The sequence below is a fragment of the Entelurus aequoreus genome, linkage group LG06 (genome assembly GCF_033978785.1).
Source record: "Entelurus aequoreus isolate RoL-2023_Sb linkage group LG06, RoL_Eaeq_v1.1, whole genome shotgun sequence".
NCBI classification, from domain to species: Eukaryota; Metazoa; Chordata; class Actinopteri; order Syngnathiformes; family Syngnathidae; genus Entelurus; species Entelurus aequoreus.
This window is the reverse complement of record NC_084736.1, coordinates 76,647,079-76,652,691: the sequence shown is the minus strand read 5'-3', so window position 1 is coordinate 76,652,691 and position 5,613 is coordinate 76,647,079. Positions and strand designations below refer to the sequence as shown.

Sequence of the window (5,613 nt, the reverse complement as noted above, 5' to 3'; positions counted from 1 at the left end):
ATTTTTTGGAAGTCATGATATTAAAGAAAAGTGCTCTGTACACTGCAAAAACTGAAATCTAAGTAAGATGAAATATCTCAAATAAGGGTGATATTAGCTTATTTTCTGTCTGATAAGATAATTCTTCTCACTAAGCAGATTTTTTGTTAGAGTGTTTTACTTGTTTTAAGGGTGTTGGTCCTAAATGATCTCAGTAAGATATTACAGCTTGTTGCTGAGATTTGATGACCTATATTGAGTAAAACTAGAATATCAACTGTTGCAAAGCTGTGTCATCAACACTCACAAGTATAAAACTACTTTTTTAAAGTAATCATTTCTTATTTCAAGCATGAAAAAAAAATCATGACTTTGACACAATTGTGTCTTAAAATTAAAACAGATGACAGCCAAATGGACTTCTTGTTTTATTTTCAATGAAACAATAGAAAATACGTACTCATATAGTAGTACAGTTGTTATTTGTGAGAATATACTTATTTTAAGGTATTTTTGGGTTCATTGAGGTTAGCTAATTTTACTTGTTTTGGAAAGTCTTGACAAGCCACATTTTCTTGTTCTATTGGCAGATAATTTTGCTGAGTTCAAATTAAAAAAAACTAATTTTATTTTTTATTTTTTTTGTTTTTGAACACAGCTAAATACAATTATTTTAAGAAAAAAAATAAGCAATGACTGAAAAAAAAAAAGGATCTATTTTTCATTTATTGTTGCAGAGCCCAGACCACACGAACATGTGCCGTACGTGTTATTACTCATTCATAGAGTCCTGATTCTGTCATGCATACAAGTCAGTCGAGTGTAAAAGTGTGCCATGCATTCAGCATGCAGCGTCACGCAATAACAACAAACTACAACGCATGCGTGACACACTCGGACTGCTAGATTTTACGAAATGACCCATTTTTAAACATAATAGTTTTGACTTTCATATTCATTCGCTTTGTCCCAACCTAAGTGCAATTCACCTATGTCCAACCTCAAAGGGGTCAACAGGGAGCAAACGTTATTTTTTGCTTCAAGTCGGAGTAGCAGCTTCTTTTATTCATTTATTTATGAACAAGGTGTGATGTCCTACTTGCACGCTCTCCTTATGATAGCAGACTTACTACTGGAGTGTATTCTACTGTATGTACCTTGTAAATATTACATGATCTTCTAGCAGTCCTCTGCGAAACACATATGGCTCATTCCAACAAATCAGTGCCGTTTGCATCCCCAATCAATAAAATGTATAAATGCACGATAATTAAGTAATTCAGTGTGAAATGTTTTTTTTACTAAGACAAGTTTCCTGCACATTCGTCTAATTACAATACCCAAAAGCAGTGAAGTTGGCACGTTGTGTAAATGGTAAATAAAACCGAATACAATGATTTACTAATCCTTTTCAACTTATATTCAATTGAATAAACTGCAAAGACAAGATATTTAATGGTCCAACTGAGAAACTTCATTTTTTTTTGCAAATAATCATTAACTTAGAATTTAATGGCAGCAACGCATTGCAAAATTGTTGTCTCAGGCGCATTTTTACCACTGTGTTACATGGCCTTTCCTTTTAACAACACAGTAAAGGTTCGGGAACTGAGGAGGACACATTTTTGAAGCTTCTCAGGTGGAATTCTTTCCCATTCTTGCTTGATGTACAGCTTAAGTTGTTCAACAGTCTTCGGTCTCCCCTGTGACGTGACATTATATTTATATAGCGCTTTTTCCCTGTGGTATTTTAGGCTTCATAATGCGCCACACATTTTCAATGGAGACAGGTCTGGACTACAGGCAGGCCAGTCTAGTACCCGCACTCTTTTACTATGAAGCCACGTTGATGTAACACGTGAATTGGCATTGTCTTGCTGAAATAAGCAGGGGCGTCCATGGTAACGTTGCTTGGATGGCAACATATGTGGATCCAAAACCTGTATGTACCTTTCAGCATTAATGGTGCCCTTCACAGATGTGTAAGTTACCCATGTCTTGGGCACTAATACACCCCCAGTACCATCACAGATGCTGGCTTTTCAACTTTGCGCCTATAACAATCGGATGGGTTCTTTTCCTCTTTGGTCCGGAGGACACGACGTCCAGTTTCCAAAAAAAATTTAAAATGTGGACTCGTCAGACCACAGAACACTTTCCACTTTGTATCAGTCCATTTTAGATAAGCTCAGGCCAAGCGAAGCCGACGGCATTTCTGGGTGTTGTTGATAAACGGTTTTCGCCTTGCATAGGAGAGTTTTAACTTGCACTTACAGATGTAGCGGACCAACTGTAGTTACTGACAGTGGGTTTCTGAAGTGTTCCTGAGCCCATGTGGTGATATCCTTTACACACTGATGTCGGCTTGTTGATGCAGTACAGCCTGAGGGATGGAAGGTCACGGGCTTAGCCGCTTACCGTGCAGTGATTTCTCCAGATTCTCTGAACCCTTTGATGATATTACGGAGCGTAGATGGTGAAATCCCTAAATTCCTTGCAATAGCTGGTTGAGAAAGGTTTTTCTTAAACTGTTCAACAGTTTGCTCACGCATTTGTTGACAAAGTGGTGACCCTCGCCCCATCCTTGTTTGTGAATGACTGAGCATTTCGTGGAATCTACTTTTATACCCAATCATGGCACCCACCTGTTCCCAATGTGCCTGTTCACCTGTGGGATGTTCCAAATAAGTGTTTGATGGGCATTCCTCAACTTTATCAGTATTTATTGCCACCTTTCCCAACTTCTTTGGCACGTGTTGCTGGCATCAAATTCTAAAGTTAATGATTATTTGCAAAGAAAAAAAATGTTTATCAGTTTGAACATCAAATATGTTGTCTTTGTAGCATATTCAACTGAATATGGGTTGAAAAGGATTTGCAAATCATTGTATTCCGTTTATATTTACATCTAACACAATTTCCCAACTCATATGGAAACGGGGTTTGTACATGCACTTATTCACGCACAGTGCGTGATTTGCGTATAGGGAGGGGCGGCCATGATATCATACCACTGGATCAAGACTTTAGAAAGGACATTAAGGGTGGGCCTACCATAAAAAAAACTAGCACTAATAAATAGATTGTGTCTCAAAAATGTTATTATTGTGAACTTCAAAACACATATTAGCAGTTCTCTCTTTGCTATGTGTAGTTAATGTTTGGACTTTTTGCAGTGGAAAAAGTACATGAAGACGCACGCACAGGAGGAGACTCCCTCACCCCCAGCAGGGGGCAGCACTGTGCAAGTGTGCCATGATTACCAGAAGGTGGCGTTGAATATGCAGCCTGCATCATGCATGGAGCAGAAGTTCAGCACGAGGGAAGACGGCGCTCAGAGGAGCTCCTTGTGGACCTTGGATTCAAGCTCGCAGGCCTTTTCAGGTCCAGAGGACACCCCAACAGATCCACAAGGGACCCGGACCGAGACCTCCACTCTGACTTTTGTTGACGGTCACGCCATGGAGGAGTTGGGAGAGAATCCCAGCCTGCCTGATCTGACGAGGCTTTACCTGAAAGACTTGGTGCTGATAGATGACGACGACGACGGCGACATGTCCCTGAGGGAGAAAACCGTCAACAACGTGTCCGTCATGGACGGGAGAGCTGCAGACCTGGTCCGTGGCGGACTGCCTTCCACTTCTAGCCGCTCAGTGACCGAGTGCCAAAATGAGTCTTGTGCGCCCAAAGTGTCTTCTCCTCAGCAGCACCAGTCTTCACGTGGAAACCAGCAATGCTGCACCTGCATCGTCCTCTGATCATCACTTTTTCAATTGTGGTGTATTTGTTGGTCGCCAAGAAGACGCCAACCAGGAATCGTCGAACAAAACACTTTATTTGTTTCAGCGAGCCTCAGACTGGAACTGCAGCTTCCAGGAGAAAGAGTATGGGCCGGATTACTCTTCTGTTGTGGACCACTGTCCTTGAATACCTTTTTTAAAAATTAATTTAAAGTACCAATGATTATTCTCTGCATTTGGCCCATCACCCTTGATCACCGCCTGGGAGGTGAGGGGAGCAGTGAGCAGCAGCGGTGGCCGCGCCCAGGAATCATTTTTGGTGATTTAACCCCCAATTCCAACCCTTGATGCTGAGTGCCAAGCAGGGAGGTAATGGGTCACATTTTTATAGTCTTTGGAATGACTCGGCCGGGGTTTGAACTCACGACCTACCGATCTCAGGGTGGACACTCTAACCACAAGGCCACTGAGCAGGTTTTACACACTCTTCGTAACTCTAGCCTTTGAGCCGGCCAGTCTGGACAAAGCCCAATGTGTTGCTTGGCCAGTCAATCTATTTCCCCCGATCGCCTCCTCCCCCTATCCTCTACTCCTACTTGTGAGGGCTTCCTACCAGATGTTGCTAATGTCTTTACACTTCCTCCTAAAATCCGAACCCGCATTCCTGTAGGATTCCAATTTCCTGGGGGCAAGCGCCACCACTCCCTGAAGAGCTTGTGATGGACATGCGCACTTTTGAAGCTACCTAAGGACATATTTCCTTAGTAGAATAATCCTCTAAAGCAGGGGTGTCCAAACTTTTTCCACTGAGGGCCACACACGGAAAAATTAAAGCATGTGGGGGCCATTTTGATACTTTTCATTTTCAAACCATAACAAAATATATGGATTTTTTATTTATTTTACCTTTAGGGCTCCCGGGGACCATAAAGGGTCTCAGTCATTAAAATGTTAAAAATAAGTCGGATTATTATTATTTTTAAATTATTTAACGCTTACAGTAAATCTCTATATCAACTTCAAGTTGATATAGACTTTTTTTTATAGTAAAACTAAAATATGCAGTATTTAGTAATTAGAGCCCTAAAAGATCAATAATGCAGGAGACCATTGATTTTAATTATTTCATATCTTTTTTTAAATTATTTAACGCTTACAGTAAATCTCTATATAAACTTCAAGTTGATATAAAGTAATACAAATAAAAAAAAATGTTTTATGGCTTTTCCGTCAAAAACAACTTAGTTTTTTTTATAGTAAAACTGAAATATGCAGTATTTAGTAATTAGAGCCCTAAAAGATCAATAATGCAAGACACCATTGATTTTAATTATTTCATGTTTTTGAGTAATCACAGTGAAAATATAAATAAAAAATCACTAAATATATTTGGGATCCAAAAGGTGCCCCACTCATAAAGTGATACATTTTTATTAAGTTTTTCTTTTACTTTCAACACTTAAGTTACGAGATCAACTTCAGATATATCTGTCGATTTTATGTTGGAACTATTATTTTGTTTGTTTTATGCGCTTTTGTCAAAGAAAACTTTGATGTTTTTATATGGTGTTGCGTTGACCAGCTCTTCCTCCCAGGGAATTTAAGTTGCTGGTCACCCCCAAGTTCTTTCTATGGCACATAAGCTGAAGTTTAAATTGATCACCAGGCAGTAGTTGGTATTTTGTGGTTTATTCTCAAATATTTGACAATAATGAGACCAGCCTTGCATAACCCATTCAGATGTGTGGCTCTACCCCGTCTGCCTCCGCTTCCCCCTCCCCGTTCTCTCCTACCTCGTTGTTATGTCTACCCTTTGCATTCCAATGCTTCAAGGCCTACACACAGTCAAACTTTTACTTTGCAGACTGAATTGGAAAAACACTAGCTGTTTTGT

At 39.9% G+C, this 5,613-nt stretch overlaps 1 protein-coding gene across 1 annotated transcript in view; it reads left to right on the top strand.

Moving 5' to 3' along the window:
• The window catches only part of si:ch211-12e13.1 (uncharacterized), a 20,707-nt gene extending 17,411 nt beyond the window's left edge, over window positions 1–3,296 (top strand). The window contains exon 6 of the mRNA XM_062051570.1: window positions 3,156–3,296. The gene's annotated coding sequence lies outside the window, so the exon portion shown is untranslated. The remainder of the gene's footprint in view (window positions 1–3,155) is intronic.
• Window positions 3,297–5,613: the final 2,317 nt, after the last annotated feature.